Raw genomic sequence first — 21,099 nt, 5'->3', positions numbered from 1 at the left:
CATCAATATCTCTCCATGCTACTTTAAACATATTCTCTATAGAATGCCCATTTTTCCCCTGTCCTGGCACAGTATGGTATACCTTAACAATAAAAGACATTCCTTTATTTTCTAAACCAACAAACAAGCTTGGGGTGGGCTTTATTTCTTAAAGTAACATCCCCATTCTGCTATGTAAACCAACTACATTAATAATGATTACATTCACATTTGCTTGGTAAAGCTAAAGCTTCCGTGGCAGAATGGGCATTTGAACATGGGGTAAAGATCAGCCAACGCTTCGCTTCGTTTCGTTTCGTTCGCTTCACTGCTCGCTCGTCACTCGCTCGCTCGCTTCACTGCTCACTCGCTTCGCTTCGCTCTGTTTCGCTCGCTCGTCGTTTCCTGCTCGCTCGTCAGTTTCGCTTCAGTCTGCTCGCTTCGCCTCCTTTCGTTTCCTTTCCTTCCTTCCTTCCTTCCTTCCTTCCTTCCTTTCCTTCCTTCCTTCTGGTGGGGGGGGGGGGGGGTGGGGGGGGGGGGGGGTGGGGGGGGGGGGGGGTGGGGGGGGGGGGGGGTGGGGGGGGGGGGGGGTGGGGGGGGGGGGGGGTGGGGGGGGGGGGGGGTGGGGGGGGGGGGGGGTGGGGGGGGGGGGGGGTGGGGGGGGGGGGGGGTGGGGGGGGGGGGGGGGGGGGGGGGGGGGGGGTGGGGGGGGGGGGGGGTGGGGGGGGGGGGGGGTGGGGGGGGGGGGAGGGTGGGGGGGGGGGGGGGTGGGGGGGGGGGGGGGAGGGGGGGGGGGGGGGTGGGGTGGGGGGGGGGGGGGGGGGGGGGGAGGAGGGGGAGGGGGGGGGTGGGGGGGGGGGGGGGGGGGGCGAGGGGGTGGTAGGGGTTGCCAGGGGGGGGGTGGGGGGGGGGGGGCCCCCCTTTCTCTCCTGTAAGGAGACTCAAAGGAGCTTACAAACTCCTTTCCCTTCCCCCCTCACAACAAACACCTTGTGAGGTAGGTGGGGCTAAGAGAGCTCAGAAGAACTGTGACTCACCCAAGGTCACCCAGCTGGCATGTATTAGAGTGTACAGGCTAATCTAAATTCCCCAGATAAGCTTCCACAGCTCAGGCGGCAGAGCAGGGAATCAAACCTAGTTCCTCCAGATTAGAGTACACCTGCTCTTCACCACTACGCCACTGCTGCTCCTCTAATGTCACATCTGGGTGTTCCCTGAAGGTATTGTTATGCCATCAGCCAACAGATTTGTGTGTGTGTGTGTGTGTGTGTGTGTGTGTGTGTGTGTGTGTGTGTAAAAGATGTATATATAAAAGATCTCATTCTCTTCTCATTCTCTTCCAAATGTCAGTGGAAAACAGGAACTATGGGTAGGGGATCCCTCAATGGGGATTTGGCAAGTCAGCCTCCTTCCAGCCAATCCCTTCTCATGCTGCTTTTTGAAATATAACCTCAACCTCAAGGTTTGCCATCAATATCTCTCTCCATGCTACTTTAAACATATTCTATAGAATGCCCATTTTTCCGCTGTCCTGGCACAGTATGGTATACCTTAACAATAAAAGACATTCCTTTATTTTCTAAACCAACAAACAAGCTTGGGGTGGGCTTTATTTCTTAAAGTAACATCCCCATTCTGCTATGTAAACCAACTACATTAATAATGATTACATTCACATTTGCTTGGTAAAGCTAAAGCTTCCGTGGCAGAATGGGCATTTGAACATGGGGTAAAGATCAGCCAACGTTCGTTCGTTTGTTTGTTTGTTTGTTTGTTCGTTCGTTCGTTCGTTCGTTCGTTCGTTCGTTCGTTCGTTCGTTCGTTCGTTCGTTCCTTCCTTCCTTCCTTCCTTCCTTCCTTCCTTCCTTCCTTCCTTCCTTCCTTCCTTCCTTCCTTCCTTCCTTCCTTCCTTCCTTCCTTCCTATCAGCAGATTCACTTCTCTAATGCTCACCATCAGTTTTCGCAGATTTGCGACCAGATGTGCAGATGCTTTGTAATAATCACAAAACACTGCTTGGATTAAATTGGGCTGCAGCCCTTTATTATTGTACAGAAGCTGGGCGAGCAAGAGGAGTGCATCGTTAGGAGCCGGTCAGCCCCGCTGGTTACCCCTAGCAACAACCGCAATTCTCATTGGGAAGGACAGAGAGGTACTGGTCCTTGTGGCCCCCAAACTGCTAGAGTGTTGGGCGCACCTGCAGAGGCCTCTGCAGCATGCGCCTTGAGCCTGCCTCACCCCAAGCCTCTTACGGAGGCCCCCATACACGGGGAGGTCTGGCACGCAAGCTCACTCCCCTCCACAAGGATGTGCTGCTCTGCCCAAACTGCCTAGGGCTGCGACAATAAAAAGAAACAAACCCCCAACCCTTACTTCAGGGAGGGGGGGGGGGCAGTTTGCTTCCAGGCGCCAAAAAGGCCAGAGCAACCGTGTGCTGCCTTATATATATAGGGAGCGTGCTACACCCTCGAGCCCACCTGGGTGTTGAATGACCATTGCCGGGAGGTGAGGCTCAGCCGCCCGGCCGGCCCAGGGTCACACATACTCCCTGCCTTCGGAGTATTACCACGCGCCCTGCCCCATGTCGCAATTACGGGCCTAGTTGATTCTAGTGCCGCGATTTGTTTTCACTTAGTATAATTGTCATACTCTTTTATGCACAAGGTAGGCCGCATTTATATGTTCAACAGCATGTTCGTGCATGCATAATATATAATTCCGATTTAGCAGTGCATATCTAGCATTGAAAAGTGAATACGTCCTATGAATTGTTTGGGGAAAAGTTTGTGCTGGTGAACAGTGCAAACAAGAAAGAACAGGAGGTCTGAATCACACAAGCGAGACACAGAATCACGAGGGGGATTTCCAGACTGATAGGCCGCAGATATGAGATTCAGAATCATCCCTATAAAAGGCTACAATTTTACTTGTCTGGTTTAAAATGAAATGTTTACTGAGTACTGGTATATAAAGTTTGGTTTGATCTACTGTTGTTAAAAAAAAATAATTCTTTTAATCCCTCTTTACTCAATTTCTCCCTGAAAATCCAATAATCCTCTCTCTCTTCTCTTTATGATTTCTGAGTCTGCTTCAAATCAATTCCATTTTAATCAAATGAGAATATTGAAGAGAGGAGGGGCCGAAAGGGAAATTCTAGCAAACTTTAAAATTTAACTCTGCAGACGATTACAGATGGGCAATATCTTTCCAAACCTTCTGGAGTTGCCAGACTTCCAGGTGGGACCTGGGGATCCCTGAGAATTAAAGCGCGGCCGCGCCTAAGATGCGGCCGTCATTGCAGGAGGGACGAGGGGACCCGGCGAGGGCTTCATGGCCCGTTCTGTGCATGCGTGGCCGATCCACGCATGCGCAGAGGGCTCGGCAGATCCGGTCTGTTCTGTGCAGGCGCAGAGGGCCGGATGCAATTGGTGGCGTGTTCTTGCGATGGCGAGAGCACATCATCAGAATGGGCCGGGGGCAGGCCCTATAAAAGGCTCTGCTTCGTGTTCCCGGGCCCATTCTGCATCCAGATGGAGAGGGATTTTCCCACCCCCCCGATCCCTGTATTTTGAAAATTTTGATGTTGTTACTTGTTATTATATCTATCTATATCTATATCTATATCTATATCTATATCTATATCTATATCTATATCTATATCTATATCTATATCTATATCTATATCTATATCTATAGATGGATGGATGGATGGATGGATGGATGGATGGATGGATGGATGGATGGATGGATGGATGGATGGATGGATGGATGGATGGATGGATGGATGGATGGATGGATGGATGGATGGATGGATTGATGGATTGATAGATTGATAGATTGATAGATTGATAGATTGATAGATGATAGAGAGAGAGAGAGAGAGAGAGAGAGAGAGAGAGAGAGAGAGAGAGAGAGATTTTAAGTGAAAAAGACATTCTACTCCACACAGTATCTCGTAACTGGACTAGACCAGGGAATTGGACCGTTGTGGGAAATCGGTCCATATTCTGCCCTTCCCTCATGCAGGGTGCGATAGTCTGCACAAGTGCGCTGAACAAAGCATGCTTTTGCAATTTCTGTTGCAGAGCTATTCATTACATCTGCCTATCTTTCTCTCAGTTAATCTCTGATAATCCCCCAGTGGCCTTTTTTTGTTTTAAACATCTGGACGGCCTTCTGGTTAGCGAGAACGAAGGTGCTGAGCAAAGAATACCGCTTCGTTATCTTTCTTTTTCAAATAAATGGGTTTTTCTCTGGATCATTAACTGAAAGGGGGGGGATGAAGGAGAGAAATTGTCCCTGTTTCTAAAAACGGAGGTGATTCTTTCAAAGGTCTGAAACTCAAGAGAGTGCTTTTTTTGCTCACATAGTTGTGAGTCACTAAATGGTGCTATTAGCCGCAGGAACCTCATAACATGGGATGCAACAAACCCTCTGTTTTTCCCTCCCCCGTTCACCTTTGTTTTGTCCGGAAAACACAATAGTGCATCAGGTGGGCGCTGTTCAGGCAATAATAGAGTTGTCAACATTGTCACAGAAAAGCTGTTATTTAGAGTAACGTGCTTGCATGCTGATCAGCGAGATACTCGGTTTGCTGTTGACATCGAAAACGGAGGAGGGGAACGGCATCGCTGTTTGGTCTGGCTTGTTTGTGTTTCCCAGAGTGCCCGTGGTGCTCAGCCTCAGCGGACGGCCCAGCATCCCCGAGTGACAGATGGAGGGTGGGAAAATAGTTACACCTTTGAGCAAATTGCCATTGGCTTCAATTGAAACCATTACAGCAAAGCTTTCAGGATCTTTAGACGGTCATCAGCCTATAAATACAGGCAACAGCGTATGATTTCTGAACGGGGAAAGTGCCTGTCAGAGTCTATAAACAGAACTTTAGTGCGCCAAGATATTGGCAAAAGTGCCTTTAATGACAGATAACTTGTGTCCGACAATTGACAGGATGGTTCAGATCAGTATGTCCCAGGCTATGTGTTTAAACTGTTTCCTAAACCTGTCCACTCTCTTCCTACGAATGGCACATACACAGTGCCCTTGGCCTCAAGCTTTGGCTCATTGCACCCATGCAGAATAATGCACTTTCAAACTGCTTTCAGTGCTCTTTGAAGCTGTGCGGAATGGCAAAATCCACTTGCAAACAGTTGTGAAAGTGGTTTGAAAACGCATTATTTTGCGTGTGCGGAAGGGGCCTTTGTCTGAGTTCTTCACCTTATTGTTGTCAATCTTCAGATGGGTCCTGAGGATCTCCCAGAATTGCAACTGGTCTCCATACAATTCCCCTGGAAAACATGGCTGTGTGGTATAGTGGTTAATCAGCTTCTTGTACGTAAGTATGGAATCACAGAGTGGGAAGAGACCACAAGGGCCATCAAGTCCAAACCCCTGAAATGCAGGAACACCCAATCAAAGCACTCCTGACAGATGTTCATCCAGACTCTGTTTGAAAACCTCCAAAGAAGGAGATTCCACAACTCTCCAAGGCATTGAATTCCACTGTCGAACAGCCCTAACACAGGAAGTTCTTCCTCATGTTAAGGTGGAATCTCTTTTCCTTCACCTTGAATTCATTATTCTATGTCCCAGTCTCTGAGGCAGCAGAAAACAAGCTTGCTCCCTCTTCAACATGGCATCCCTTCAAATATTTAAACATGGCTATCATGTCACCGTTTAACCTACGATTCTCCAGAATAAACATCCCCAGAGCCCTAATCCTCTCTTTGTAGGGCATGGATTCCAGATCCTTTTGCCATTTTGGTTGCCCTCCTCTGGACCCATTCCAGCTTGTCAACGTCCTTCTTGAATTGCAGTGCCCAGAACTGTAAACAATATTCCAGGCGAGGTCTAACTAATGCAGAATAGAGAGGTACAATTGCATCCCTCGATCTTGACACTATACTCATATTGATACAGCCCAAGATTGCATTGGCTTTCTTGGCCACAGCATCACACTGCTGACTCATCTTTAGTTTATGGTCTACTGAGAATGCCAGATCCCTTTTGCGTGTAGTGTTGTCAAACCAAATGTCGCCAATCCTATCTTTGTGCATTTCATTTGTTCTGCCTGAGCGTAGTATCTTACGTTTATCTCAGTTGAAATTCATTTAGTTTGTTTTGGCCCAGCTCTCTAATCTGTCCAGGTCATTTTGAATTTGGACTCTTTCCTCTGGGGTATTAGCTACCCCTCCTAATTTGGTGTCATCTGCAAATCTGATTAGGATGCCCTCTATTCCATTATCCAAGTTGTTGATAAAAATATTAAATAGAACTGGCCACAGGACAGAACCCTGTGGCACCCCACTAGTCACTTCTTTCGAGGATGAAGATGAGCCATTAATTAGCATTAGAAGAAGAAGAAGAAGAAGAAGAAGAAGAAGAAGAAGAAGAAGAAGAAGAAGAAGAAGAAGAAGAAGAAGAAGAAGAAGAAGAAGAAGAAGAAGAAGAAGAAGAAGAAGAAGTAGAGGAGGAGGAGGAGGAGGAGGAGGAGGAGGAGGAGGAGGAGGCGGCGGCAGTGGTGGGATCCAAACATTTTAATAACAGGTTCCAATGGGGGTGGGATTCAAACAGTGGCACCGGCGCACACACGCACCTCCAGGGAAAACAGACGAACAAATGTTTCTGTACAGGTGGTGATGATAGGAGAAGGTTGGGCAGGGAAGTTCCTTTAGTAACCCGTTCTCAGCACTCTGAAAAAATTAGTAACCACTTCTAGAGAAGTGGTGAGAACTGGTTGGATCCCACCTCTGGGAGGAGGAGGAGGAGGAGGAGGAGTTTGGATTTATATCCCCCCTTTCTCTCCTGCAGGAGACTCAAAGGGGCTTACAATCTCCTTGCCCTTCCCCCCTCACAACAAACACCCTGTGAGGTAGGTGGGGCTGAGAGACCTCCGAGAAGCTGTGACTAGCCCAAGGTCACCCAGCTGGCATGTGTGGGAGTGCACAGGCTAATATGAATTCCCCACAGCTCAGGCGGCAGAGCGAGGAATCAAGCCCGGTTCCTCCAGATTAGATACACGAGCTCTATGCACTCTAATCTGGCAAATCGGGTTTGATTCCCTGCTCTGCCACTTCATTTGTGGAGGCTTATCTGGGGGATTAGATTAGCTTGTGCACTCCAACACATGCCAGCTGGGTGACCTTGGGCTAGTCACAGCTCTTTGGACCTGTTTCAGTCCCACCAACCTCACAGGGTGTTTGTTGTGAGGTGGGGGAAGGCAAAGGAAATTGCAAGCCCCTTTGAATCTCCTTACAGGAGAGAAAAGGGGATATAAATCCAAACCTTTCTTCTTCTTTTAGCAGGCCAGAAAATGTCATATCTTTAGGCCACGACTCTGCCACGATCCATCCCCAATGTTCTAAGCATCTTATATTTGTGAAATGTTTGTGTTATCCCAAGCGGTGTGCATCATGATGTAAAGCAGGCTGCACGAAATTAACCTAGAGCAGTGGGTGCCAGAGGTGGCACTCGGAGGTAGCACTCGGAGCCCTCTCTGTGGGCACGCGCACACAGAGTTCATCATGTGTGGGGCTGAAAATCACCCCCACACACACACATCTGGACTGACCTGGGCCACTGAGCACAACATGCGCGCACCACGGTGAGCAGGGAGGACTCGGCTGGCGGGCCTGGTGCCTGTGCTCCGGGTGGTTGCTGCCGGGGGGGGCGGCCACAGAGGAGGCAGAGATGCTAGAGAGGCACAGAGCGGTGCGCGTGGGACTTGCTGGAGGCTAGAGCAGGCTGGCCCCTGCTCGAGCGGGTGGGGCGGAGGAAGAGGGAGCCAATCGGTTATCTCTAAATGAAAACCTCAGGTTAAATTGCTGGGTCTGCACTTTGCGATAAATAAGTGGGGTTTGGATTGCAATTTGGCACTCGGTCTCAAAAAGGTTCGCCATCACTGACCTAGAGCAGCAGTGGCGTAGGAGGTTAAGAGCTCATATATCTAATCTGGAGGAACCGGGTTTGATTCCCAGCTCTGCCACTTGAGCTGTGGAGGCTTATCTGGGGAATTCCGATTAGCCTGTGCACTCCCCCACACGCCAGCTGGGTGACCTTGGGCTAGTCACAGCTTCTCGGAGCTCTCTCAGCCCCACCCACCTCGCAGGGTGTTTGTTGTGAGGGGGGAAGGGCAAGGAGATTGTCAGCCCCTTTGAGTCTCCTGCAGGAGAGAAAGGGGGGATATAAATCCAAACTCTTCTTCCTCTTCTTCTTCTAGAGAGAGAAGAGGTCTCTTTTGCAGGCCTCCTTTGCTCCAAGATGAACAGGAAATCTGTCAGGCTGCCTTCTCCTGCAGTCAGACATGTTTTTTTTTCCATTGGATTGGATGACTGAGCATGAGCGCAAATGCGCACAACCCTGTCAGCCCGGGAAACATGCTCGGATAGTTAAGCAGGGACTCCAAGCATAAGCCCTGTCAGGCCCTGTTTTGATTCCACATTTTCTCTTGCGCATGAAAACAAAATGCAAACAAACATCTTTTTTTTTTAAAAAAAGAAGACTTTTGTTTTATTTATTTTAATGAGCAGTTGACTTTTGAGAGAGCGCAGCGGTCACTCAAGAAGACGCCGCTTTCTGTCACAGCATTCTGAAGGGTGACCTAGAAAAGCTAGAGAGGAAACACGTCTCTCTTTCCAAGACACACATTGCCGTGCTCCTTAGAGAAGCAACATGTTAAAATGCCCCTTGGATATAACCCTGGGGAAGCATTATGTTGTTACAGATTAACAGGAGTTCCCAATATTGTGCCTGTGAGTCAGTGGAGGTTTGATTGGTGGTGGAAATTTTTTTAAAGGGAATTGTTTTGGCAGCAGCTACCAAGACAGCGGAAGGATCTTTATTGTGGGACTAAAGTAGTGTGACCAGACGTCCCGCTTTTGGCGGGACAGTCCCGCTTTTAAGCAATTTGTCCTGCGTTCCGCAGGGTTTTTTAAATGTCCCAATTTTTGGAAGGCTGCCGCACTGCCTTCTGGGGCGCTGCCGGTTCCCGCCCCATGACAGGGTGGGAAACCAGGAGCACCCCAGAAGGCAGTGCACTCCTTTGGCCGCATGTGCGCGCGTCCCGCTTTAAAAAGGTGAAAATCTGGTCACCTTAGACTGAAGGAAAATGGTGGCAGCCATTTTGTGGCAGCCTTGTTTTTTTGCTGTCTACTGTTATTATTTTGCCATCAAGTCTCAACTGACTATTTTCTGCTGCTCTAGAGACTAGGACAAGGAGCAATGGATTCAAGATACAGGAAAAGAGATTCCATCTAAACATTAGGAAGAACTATATTTCGGAGGCTTTCACGCTCGGAATCACTGGGGTGCTGTCTGGTTTCCGGGCTGCATGGCCGTGTTCTAGCAGCATTCTCTCCTGACGTTTCGCTTGCATCTGTGTCTGGCATCTTCAGAGGATCTGATAGTTGGAAAGGAAAGCAAGTGGAGTATATATACCTGTGAATAAAGGAAGAACTTAGGAATTAGGAAGAACTTCCTGACAGGAAGGGCTGTTCGACAGTAGAACGTGCTTCCTCAGAGTATGGTGAAGTCTCCTTGAGAAGTTTGTAAACAGAGGCCCCTTCTGCACACACAGAATGATGCACTTTCAATCCACTTCCACAATCATTTGCAAATGGACTTTCCTATTCCACGCAGTAAAACCCAGGTTCAAAGAGCACTGAAAGTGAATTGAAAGTGCACTATTTTGCATGTGCATGGATGAATGGAAAGTGCACTATTGAAAGTGCACTATTGAATTGAAAGTGCACTGTTTTGCATGTGCATGGATGGCCATCTGTCAGGAGTGCTTTGATGTTGTGTTCTTGCATGCCAGGGTGTTGGACCTGATGGCCCTGGTGGTCTCTTTCAACTCTATGATTCTATGCTTCTATTACTTATGGCAACCCTGTAGAGTTTTCAAGGCAGGAGATGTTCAGAGGTAGATTGCCATTGCCTGCCTCTGGTTCATGACTGGTACTTCTTGGAGATCTCCCCTCTAAATAACTGCCTGGGTCAAGGCTGAGTTTGGGACCTGGGTGTCCCAGATCTGAGTCTGACATCTTAGCTGCCACACCACACTGTCTCTCCATACTCTCTCAGAATTCCAAATCTCCTCAAACACTTGAGAGTTTGTCGAATCCAAAAAGGGGAGTTTTGAGTGTAGAGCAGGGGGTTTCCAAAATCGATCCCTCCTTCATCTGATTCCTCAATTTGACTCCCAATCAACACCAGACAAGTCACAGCAGATCCAGCTGAGAAGAGAAAACATCTGACCTAACAGCTCAGTCAAAAATAGGCCAGCATGTAAATCCCCAATGCCAGCAGTAAGGTGGGAAGAAGAAGAGGAGGAGGAGGAGGAGGAGGAGGAGGAGCAGGTAGATTTATATCCCCCCTTTCTCTTCTGTAAGGGGACTCAAAGGGGCTTAAAATATCAATTCCCTTCCAGGGGTATAACAAGGAAAACTGGAGCCCTGGGCAAAACCTGAGTTTGATGCCCCCCATGGTCAGCGGAAGGAGGCGGAACTCCCCCATCCTCCTCCCCTAGTGGCTTGTGGCTTCCCCCCTCCCTGCCAGCTGAACTTAGGTGCCCCCCCTTACCGGCGAAAGGACATGAGATGCGGGGTGGTGGTGATGGTCTCCGGAAGATACCCTGGAAGTTCTGTGACTGTGCCTTTAGAAATGTGCACCCCACAGGCTGCACCAGAAATTCCCCATTGACATCAATGGAAAAAAATCAATGCAGAAGTAAGATTCTTGGGCAAATTTCTGGGACTGCCTGTCAGGGGTGCAATTGTTAAGATAGTGACACCAAAATTTCCAGGTATCATCATGAGATTGTCCTGATGACACCCCCAAGTTTGGTGAAGCTTGGTTCAGGGGGGACAAAGTTATGGAAACAATGGGGGATAGGGACAACCTGTTTGGGGGTCCATAACTTTGGACCCCCTAAACCAAACTGCACCAAACTTGGGGAGTGTCATCAGGACAGTCTCCTTATGATACCCTGAAATTGTGGTGCCGATATCTCTAAAATGTGCCCCCTGCAGGCCAAAATGTGAAAAACACCAAAAAATAAAAAACGCAGGAGCATGCCCTGCAAAAGTCCTGAGCCCTGGGCAGCTGCCCACATTGCCCAATGGACATTATGCCACTGTTCCCTCCCCCCCCCACAACCAACACCCTGTGAGGTAGGTGGGGGTGAGAGAGCTCAGAAGAACTGTGATCTGCCCAAGGTCACCCAGGTGGTGTGTGTTGGAGTGCACACGCTAATCTGAATTCCCCAGATAAGCCTCCACAGCTCAAGCAGCAGAGTAGTAGTAGTAGTAGTAGTAGTAGTAGTAGTAGTAGTAGTAGTAGTAGTAGTAGCAGCAGTAGTAGTAGTAGTAGTAGTAGTAGTAGTAGTAGTAGTAGTAGGTAAAGCTTTCCTGAGAGATGTTGAAGATATAGTGCATATATCCTGGGTTTTAACCACTGAAAGTGAGATCTTTTGCTTACTTATCTGCTGAATTCAGTGAGATGTGGGCCTCTTCCACACATGCAGAATAATGCACATTCAATCCACTTTCACAATTGTTTGCAAGTGGATTTTGCTATTCCGCACAGCTGCGAAGTGCACTGAAAGTGGATTGAAAGTGCATTATTCTGCCTATGCAGAAGGGACCTTAATTCTGCACAAACAAGACAAGGAAAAATCTATGCATCTTCTTTCACAATCTGGTTAAAAAAAACACTTCCCTTTCCCGTACTATTTTGAAAACTAACCTTGTTTTTCTCCCCTGTTTGCCTTTTGCAGAGAGAAGTAAGAAGGTTTAATGAGCTAGCAGCAACTGGATGTGTGCCCTCAGGAGAGTTTCCACATTGGAGTGGAAAAACTCCCGGCATCATTCCTAAAAACGCTGAAACATCCAGAACTGACTGGAGGCCGGCACGTTTCTGCCACCCCTCAGGAATGGAAGAGCATTTTTCTTCGTTTCTTTGATTGCAACTCGCTACTGGCCAGTACTGACCGAAAAAAAATAATCAGGAATGCTCTGAAGTCTTAAAAAGATGGTTTATGTCCTGCTGTCTCTCAAATGAACACATGGGTAGAAAAGCCAGCACTGTAAACGGCAGGCAACTTAAAACACAATGCAATGTGTACTAAAAACTAATCTGATCCCTGGGATCTAAAAGTCCAGTGATTCTAAGAGGGAAATTTGGTGTGTGTGTCAAAAACAGAAAGATTTTTAGTCATTATTCACTGGTGGTTTTTTGAAAAAAGGGGTCCAGGTGTAATGGAAGGAAATGGTCATTGTGTGCTAGCACATGCTGCTGGATTTATGTTCTACTTCTCAAAGTCTGCACGCACTCAGTTTAACATCGGCGGTATGAATTACCTTCCCCAAGGTCCCTTTTGCACAAGCGGAAAAATGCGTTTTCAATCCACTTTCAGGGTACTTTGCAGCTGCATTTTACAGTGCGGAATAGCAAAATCCACTTTCAAACAGTTGTGAAAGTGGATTGAAAGTGCATTGTTCTGCATGTGTGGAAGGAACCCAAGTCTTGAGATTAACAGAACATGGTTTCTAAGCCAATTGCTGAGGACAAACTGATGGGTCAAACTGATGCTGCCACAGGAGGTGGTGATGGCCACTAACCTGAATAGCTTTAAAAAGGGCTTGGACAGATTTATGGAGAAGTTGATCTATGGCTACTAATCTTGATCCTCCTTGATCTGAGGTTGCAAATGCCTTAGCAGACCAGGTGCTCAGGAGGAGCAGCAGCAGCAGAAGGCCATTGCTTTCACATCCTGCATGTGAGCTCCCAAAGGCACCTGGTGGGCCACTGCAAGTAGCAGAGTGCTGGACTAGATGGACTCTGGTCTGATCCAGCAGGCTAGTTCTTATGTTCTTATGTCTTCATTGTTTTTACTGTGTAATGGAACATAGATTGAATTTAAAGATACAGTCCTTTACTGTCAACGTACATGAAAGGCTTAGTTAGTGGTTACAATAGCTGTACACCTTCTTTAGGAGTGCAAAAATATCCAGAATAAGGCATTCTAAAATGCCATTCACAATAATTAGACGTTTTCATGAGCTGCTCCTCAGTAGGATGCTGTGACCAATAGGTACAGTAGTAATTCTCTGTGATTGGGTAGGTCAATTCAGCAACTTTCAACAGTTACTAATGCACTGAAAACAGGACACGATCAAACCACTTTGTGCTTTCTGGCTCCCAGAACAAACCAAAGAAAGTCACAGCCCCTGTGTGATGCAACCCAGAGATCCATTTTTAGGGCTGTATGGCCATGTTCTAGCAGCATTCTCTCCTGACGTTTCGCCTGCATCTGTGGCTGGCATCTTCAGAGGATCTGATAGTAGGAATGGAAAGCAAGTGGAGTATATGTGCTGTGAGGTCAAAAGGCGAGGCCCTCTGAATAGAAGTAGCCTGGTATATGAGTCACAAAGAAGTCTGTGGCCTGGGAGTAACAATGAAGGTAGCAAGGTCCTCACAGTATATATACTCCACTTGCTTTCCATTCCTACTATCAGATCCTCTGAAGATGCCAGCCACAGATGCAGGCGAAACGTCAGGAGAGAATGCTGCTAGAACACGGCCATACGGCCCGGAAACCACACAGCACCCCAGTGATTCCGGCCGTGAAAGCCTTCAACAATACACAGATCCATTTTTAATTTGACACTCAGGACTTTTACATCTTCTTGTTGGCGATATGCTAATTTGGCTTGTCTTCTTGTTCTTCCTTATGAGTTTATCCGACTTAGCTGTGATTACAACAGAACACTTTGATACAGGATTTCAATTTGCACTGGAAAGCGTTTACAGGACCCTATGCCGAAAAAATAATATATGCCGAACAATTTCCCTAATATTGCATTGATTTTTTTTCCCCAGTAAAGGTGCCAAGAAGGCAAGGAAGAATATATTAACATCGCTGGAGTGGTAAAAGAACAGGAGGAAAACGCATATAAGTGGATGAGAACAAAAATATTTATCATGCCAGCAAGATCACTAAGTATAGCCAGAAACAGCTAATTTTCAGCTTAATTGTATTATTTCTCAGCTCATTGTGGTGAGAAGATTTTAGTAGCTCATGAAACAATTTTTGCTGAACAAGGTATTCTTGTGTTCCTCTAGACTTCACGCCTCCTTGGCAAGAGAATACTCTCTGATCACTTCCTATTTTAAGCAAGGCCACACTTCAACAGATCTCTAAAAATGTACCACGCTTTTCTCATAATGAGATAGTTCTGCTGAAGTTGGAATTAGAACATAAGAAAGAGCCTGCTGAATCAGATCAGAGTCCATCTAGTCCAGCACTCTGCTACTCGCAGTGGCCCACCAGGTGCCTTTGGGAGCTCACGTGCAGGATGTGAAAGCAATGGCCTTCTGCGGCTGCTGCTCCTGAGCACCTGGTCTGCTCAGGCATTTGCAATCTGAGATCAAGGAGGATCAAGATTGGTAGCCATAGATCGACTTCTCCTCCATAAATCTGTCCAAGCCCTTTTTAAAGCTATTCAGGTTAGTGGCCATCACCACCTCCCGTGGCAGCATATTCCAAACACCAATCACACGTTGCGTGAAGAAGTGTTTCCTTTTATTAGTCCTAATTCTTCCCCCCAGCATTTTCAGTGAATGCCCCCTGGTTCTAGTATTGTGAGAAAGAGAGAAAAAGTTCTCTCTGTCAACATTTTCTACCCCATGCATAATTTTATAGACTTCAATCCTATCCCCCCTCAGGCGTCTCCTCTCCAAACTAAAGAGTCCCAAATGCTGCAGCCTCTCCTCATAAGGAAGGTGCTCCAATCCTTCAATCATCCTCGTTGCCCTTCTCTGCACTTTTTCTATCTCTTCGATATCCTTTTTGAGATGTGGCGACCAGAACTGAACACAGTACTCCAAGTGCCGTCGCACCACGGCTTTATATAAGATATTACAAGCTAGTAGTCTGGTCTAGTGGCCAAAGATGAGGTCTCACGTGAGAAAATTTGCGGGCTCCAAAATGTATTTTGAGTTTATTTACCTTGTCGTGTTTAACTCTCCTTTCCTTCAAGAACATCAAGGCAACATGACTTTTCTCCAGTTTTATTCTCAGGAAAACAATCCTTTGAGATAGTCAGCCAGTGAACTTCACAGCATATTGGGGGATCAGACTCCGAGCTTCCCAGCCTCGCATGATTATTGCCACATTCTCACATCATTCGTTACCCTTTTGGACTATGAAAAAAATTCATCCTGTGGTGACTTTTCCTGTCCATTTCTTTCTGTCTGTTGTTCTCTCTGTGTGTCCTTTGTCAGACTCTCGAACGTGGAAATAACAGAGACCGTAGGAAAGTCCAAAAGCAGTTTATTCCACGCGAAGAGTAACAATGTATAGCAGGATCTGAGCTAGAATGCTAGAGAGGTGGGATCCAGCAGGTTCTCACAGGCTCCCGAGAGTAGGTTACTAATTATTTGTGTGTGCCGAGAGCGGGTTACTAATTGGTGATTTTGCCACATGATTTTTGCCTTAGTTTCGCCCCTCCTCTCAGCAGTAGCACGCAGAACTTGAAGCAGTCTAGCAGGAGGTGCACCGGCGTGAGTGGCAGCCTGCGCCCGCGTGCATTCCTTTCCCGCCCAAGGACCAGCGCAGTGGCTGCATCCTTGCCACAGCCCCACCCAGGAATGCCCTGCCCCGGAATGCCCGGCCATGCCCCCGTCGTGCCCCGCACAGCCCCATTGACACTACGCCACAGTTTGAATTCCACCACCATGGGAACCTGTTACTAAAATTTTTGGATCCCACCACTGGCTCAGATCCAGGACTTATATCTTTCAATCCCCCCGTTTCGCCCCACACCAAATGTCCATTACAGTTGCTACTACTACAAAGCTAAAAAGAACCTGGGAACCTTTCACACCTCTTTGACAGTGGGCTGGTACCAGGAGATTGCTAACAGGAGATTGCTAGGAAGGGAAGAGGGAAACAGGAAAACGATTGCAAATCACACACAGCAAGACATCAAGATACTGACAGGCATGGTCCGGACATCTTTGGCCATTTATGCATGCAGTTCTTATCTTGTGACTGTGTACTTCACAATGCACAATGCGTGTGAAGCATCCTCGGCTACTGAATCTGCCATTTGGCCGGCTCCCCCACTTTCTTGCTCAATCTGTGCAGGAGGAACTGCTGTTGTGTGGGCGGAGAAAGCTAGGAAGAGTGAGAAAACCTGAAGAAAAGGAAGTGCTTGTTGATTCCCTTTGCTTTGCTAGAAAAGTTGCCCTTTGAGAGCTTTTGGAAACCGTGGACATTCTCAGATGTTAAAGCATAGTGAGTTCAAAAAAGGTGAAACGTGTGGAACTGGGAATTCAACCCGATGGGAATGGAGGCTCAATTCAAAAGAAGCTGCGCCTCTCAGTATAGTACTGATTTGAACCCCTAAGCGTGTTTCTTAATTCATCTTCTAAATAGTAGCAGACGTTCTAGGCCATAAGTGTCAAACTTGCGGCCCTCCAGATGTTATGTACTACAGTTCCCATCATCCCCTGCCAGCACGATGCTGGCAGGGGGTGATGGGAACTGTAGTACACAACATCTGGAGGGCCGCAAGTTTGACACCTGTGTTCTAGGCTTATTTGGGAAATTAGATTATCTTGTGCACTCCAACACATGCCAGCTGGGTGACCTTGGGATAGCCACAGTTCTTCGGAGCTCTCTCACCCCCACCTACCTCACAGGGTGTTTGTTGTGAGGGGGGGACGGAAAGGAGATTGTAAAGTCCTCCTCCTTCTCCTCCTCCTCCTCCTCCTCCTCCTCCTCCTCCTCCTCCTCCTTCTTCTTCTTCTTCTTCTTCTTCTTCTTCTTCTTCTTCTTCTTCTTCTTCTTCTTCTTCTTCTTCTTCTTCTGTCTTTAGCATTAATTGGAACTCACTGGACCCTTTTTAAAGCACTGGGCAAAAAAGAAAAGGTGGAATTTAATTTTAGATGATGTATGAGGTACAGGGCTCTGATCTGGATTATCCAGGAGAGCCCAGGATCTTCAGAAGTGTAACTGGATTGGCCCAGGATGGGAAACCACCAGAGTTGGATCCAACCAGTTCTCACCACTTCTCTAGGTTACTAATGTTTTCTGAGTGCCGAGAAGGGGTTACTAAAGCAACCTCCCTGCCCAATAGGGACTGGAGGTGCGTGTGTGCTGTGGCGTTTGAATCCCACCACCATCGGTTTTAAAATTTTTAGATCCCACCACTGGAAACCCCCCAAAACCACTTGCTTGGGAAACCACCCAAAAAGTCCAGCATTGTTATGCAGAGGAAAGGACTGGCAAAATACCAATGAATATCACTTGCTCTGAAAACCACACGGGATGGCCATGAGTTAGTTGTGACTTGATGGAGCATTCCACTCAGCTAGGAACGGGGCTAGATCCAATGATCTATCACTGAAAGCTGATGGCAGAGGCAGATCTTTGCTGCATTCTCTTTTCAGCTTTTCCTTCTAACCTCGTGAAAGTTGATTCCTGGTGCAAGTGGAAGCACAGGCGTACCCAGAGGTGGGATCCAGCCGGTTCTCACAGGTTCCCGAGAGTAGGTTACTAATTATTTGTGGGTGCCAAGAGGGGGTTACTAATTGGTGATTTTGCCACGTGATTTTTGCCTCCGTTATGCTCCTCCTCTCAGCAGTAGCGCGCAGAACTTGAAGCAGTCTAGCAGGAGGTGCACTGGTGTGCGTAGCAGCCTGTGCCTGTGTGCATTCGAGCTTTCTCACTAAGGATTCCTGGGCGAGTGGCTGCGTGCTTGCCAGCCAGTCCTTCCTGCCCAGGGAATGCCCCATCCCTGGAACACTGCCCGGGCGACACTCCCCTATCAAAAAGGCTGCCCCGCCCTAGCTCCCAGCCCCATTGGCGCTACGCCACAGTTTGAATCCCACCACCATGGGAACCTGTTACTAAAAATTTTGGATCCCACCACTGGGCGTACCTACACTAAATAGCACCTGGGGAAAGCAGTGAAACTGTGCCCCACATTCCTGGCTGCTGTCCACCCCATTTAACCTGAAGGGATGTTTCCTCATGGTCCAAATATCCTGGGCTGATCAGGAAAAATACCCTGTTCTGTACACCCACAAAAAAGATACCGCCCATTTTTAGAGAAGGCTAAATCCGCATCATTTATTGAAATGATTTGAGAAGTCACATCGCCCGACGCAGGCTGATGATATAAGTAATGCCGGATTGTTATCTTGCTTGGTTTGGTATAATTGATCTGTCCTGTTGGTGTTCAGATGCCAAGAGATATAAAATGTCTTCCTAAGAATTCTGTAATGAGGACCTAATATTCTTTCAGTTCCTTTTCAGTAGTAATTCTCGTCTACTTTCCGATCCAAGGGAAGCAATAACGTGCGTCGTCTCTAATTCGCTGTGCCAGGAGAAATCTCTCTCGAAGCCAATGCTCAACTTATCACAAATGCTTAACTATTCTGATCATGGTCATTGCAAAGAGCAAGATACACTAATTGATTAATAATATGCTGATGTAACTGTCTGACTTGGTAGAGATAATTTCCAATTACAGCAAATAGAAGGAGATAATGAACGTAGGGCTGCATTCTCGAGAAGTGCGCTATTCTATAGTCAGCAGAAGAGAAGCAGGAATTGCAAACGGAAGAAGAGTAAAGAGTTTGGATTTATACACTGCTTTTCTCAACCAAAAGGAGTCTCAAAGTGGTTTACAAGCTCCTTCCCTTCCTCTCCCCACAGCAGATACCTTGTGAGGTAGGTGGGGCTGAAAGAGTTTGGAGGGAATTGTGACAAGATCAGGGTCATCTAGAAGGCTTCATGTGGAGGAGGGGAAAAGAAAACTGATTCACCAGATTAGCGTCTGCTACTCACATGGGGAATCCAACCTAGTTCTCCAGATTAGAAGAAGAGTTTGTATTTATACCCTGATTTTCTCAACTGTAAGGTTTCTCAAAGCATCTTATGAACTGGTTCCTTTCCTCTACCCCCAACAGACACCTTGTAAAGTAGGTGGGGCTGAGAGCACTATGAAGAACTGTGACTAGCCCAAGGTCACTCAGAAGGAATGTCGGAGTGCGGAAACACATCTGGTTCACCAGATGAGCCTCTGCCATTCAGGCGGAGGAGTGGGGAATCAAACCCAATTCTCCAGATTAGAATCCACCTGCTCTTAACCATCACACCACACACACTGGCTCTCAATATAACACAATATAGACCAGGGGTCTTCAAACTATGGGCCTCCAGATGTTCAGAGACTACAATTCCCATGAGCCCTACCACTTGGCCATGCTGGCAGGGGCTGATGGGAATTGTAGTCCATGAACATCTGGAGGTCCATAGTTTGAAGACCTCTGATATAGACAATATAAGGCAGCTGCATTTTAAAGAGGGGAATTCCTTTGGGATGAGATTTTGCAAAGCTGGAGTTTTCCACTATGGAGAGAGGACGCTGCGAGAAGCTACTCCTCTCGGCAAAGCTACAAGGCACACAGAATGCCTCTCTGCTCATGAAGCCAGGATGGGGTTTCCCATAATGCTAGCATTTCTTTGGCACTAGCCAGGGGGCCAGGAGACCCTCGTCTCTTTCCCCCTGGAGCTGGGTCAGCTGCTGCCACCTCCCATTGCCCAGTGCCAGCAATCAAGGCCACCGTGACCTTCCATGTAGTTGGGGGAGGGGGTTGAAGGATCGTTGGGCAGGATGCGGCCTGGCAGCAGCTAAGGCAGGAGGCTCGGAGTGGCAGGCAGAGTCCAGAGGGGTAGCTTCTGCCCTCTCCAGACACCAGGCTGCGTGGCTGCAGGGGTGTATTGCTCAGGGGAACATATGGGATCAAATGTCCCCGGGCGGCCATTTAGTCAAGTGTGTGGGGGGGAGAAAATTGCCCCATACCATTCCTCCTCCCCCCAAGTCCATACACTGACTTCAAGACCTAGTGGGTGGGGGAGGGCAGCCACCCATACTGGGGTGGAGGACAACATTTTCCCTAGATACACCTCTGTGTGGCTGTGGTCTGTTTATGCTTGCAAATTGCAATTGCAGGTTGCAAATGCCTTAGCAGACCAGGTGCTCGGGAGCAGCAGCAGAAGGCCATTGCTTTCACCTCCTGCACGTGAGCTCCCAAAGGCACCTGGTGGGCCACTGCGAGTAGCAGAGTGCTGGACTAGATGGACTCTGGTCTGATCCAGCTGGCTAGTTCTTATGTTCTTATTCTCCTAATGTTTTGCTCCCATCTATGGCTGGCATCTTCAAAGGCCTGTCATGGCGAGAAGTATTTCTCTCCATGGCAGAGAGGCACATTTTACCCACAGACTACCCATACGGGCACATATTACCCTTAAGCTACCCATAGATGAGGGCAAAACATTAGGAGAAAAAACTACCAGACCATAACCACACAGCCCAGAAAACCCGCAACAGCCGGATGATTGCAGCTGCAAAAGCCTTCGACAAGACAAATCTCTTTGTGTCTGTCTGTCTGTCTGTCTGTCTGTCTGTCTGTCTGTCTGTCTGTCTTCCTTCCTTCCTTCCTTCCTTCCTTCCTTCCTTCCTTCCTTCCTTCCTTCCTTCCTTCCTTCCTTCCTTCCTTCCTTCCTTCCTTCCTTCCTTCCTTCCTATTTCAGGTCCATCCTGCTTCATACTAAAGAGGTACTGCATTCTGCCCTCTGTTTACGGATCAAGCCAGATGCCTCTCTTTTCCCCACGTTCCCTAATTGGTGTTCATCTGCAATTTTATCCCATCACCCTTCCTTGCGATTGCTAGGTGTTGTGAAAGGAACGCTCAGCTCTCCATTTTATTGATATGCGCTCAAAGTTGATCGCTTTGCCGTCTTCTTTTCGCTCGCCATCTGGCGCGCCGGCAGCTGGAAATGGACCCTCATTTGCTCCGAGGGTCTAATTGGCTCCTCCTTTCCTGAGACATCGGCACTCTTGCTGTGGGGTATCTTTTTGCTAAGTGCCAATTAGAGAGTGGTGCATGGTTTACTTTGTACTCTGCAGAATTACGTATTTCCCCATCTGCCGAGGAGGGGTAAGTGGTGTTTTTTCTGGTCTGACAAAGCACAGATCTGAAGGGGTTATGTCTTTTGTTTATGGGTAATTCAGCTATAGGAATCACAAAGTTGCTCCTCCTGGCAAAT

Source organism: Sphaerodactylus townsendi, linkage group LG09 (assembly GCF_021028975.2).
Source record: "Sphaerodactylus townsendi isolate TG3544 linkage group LG09, MPM_Stown_v2.3, whole genome shotgun sequence".
Lineage (NCBI taxonomy): Eukaryota > Metazoa > Chordata > Lepidosauria > Squamata > Sphaerodactylidae > Sphaerodactylus > Sphaerodactylus townsendi.
Note: the sequence above shows the minus strand (reverse complement) of the source record.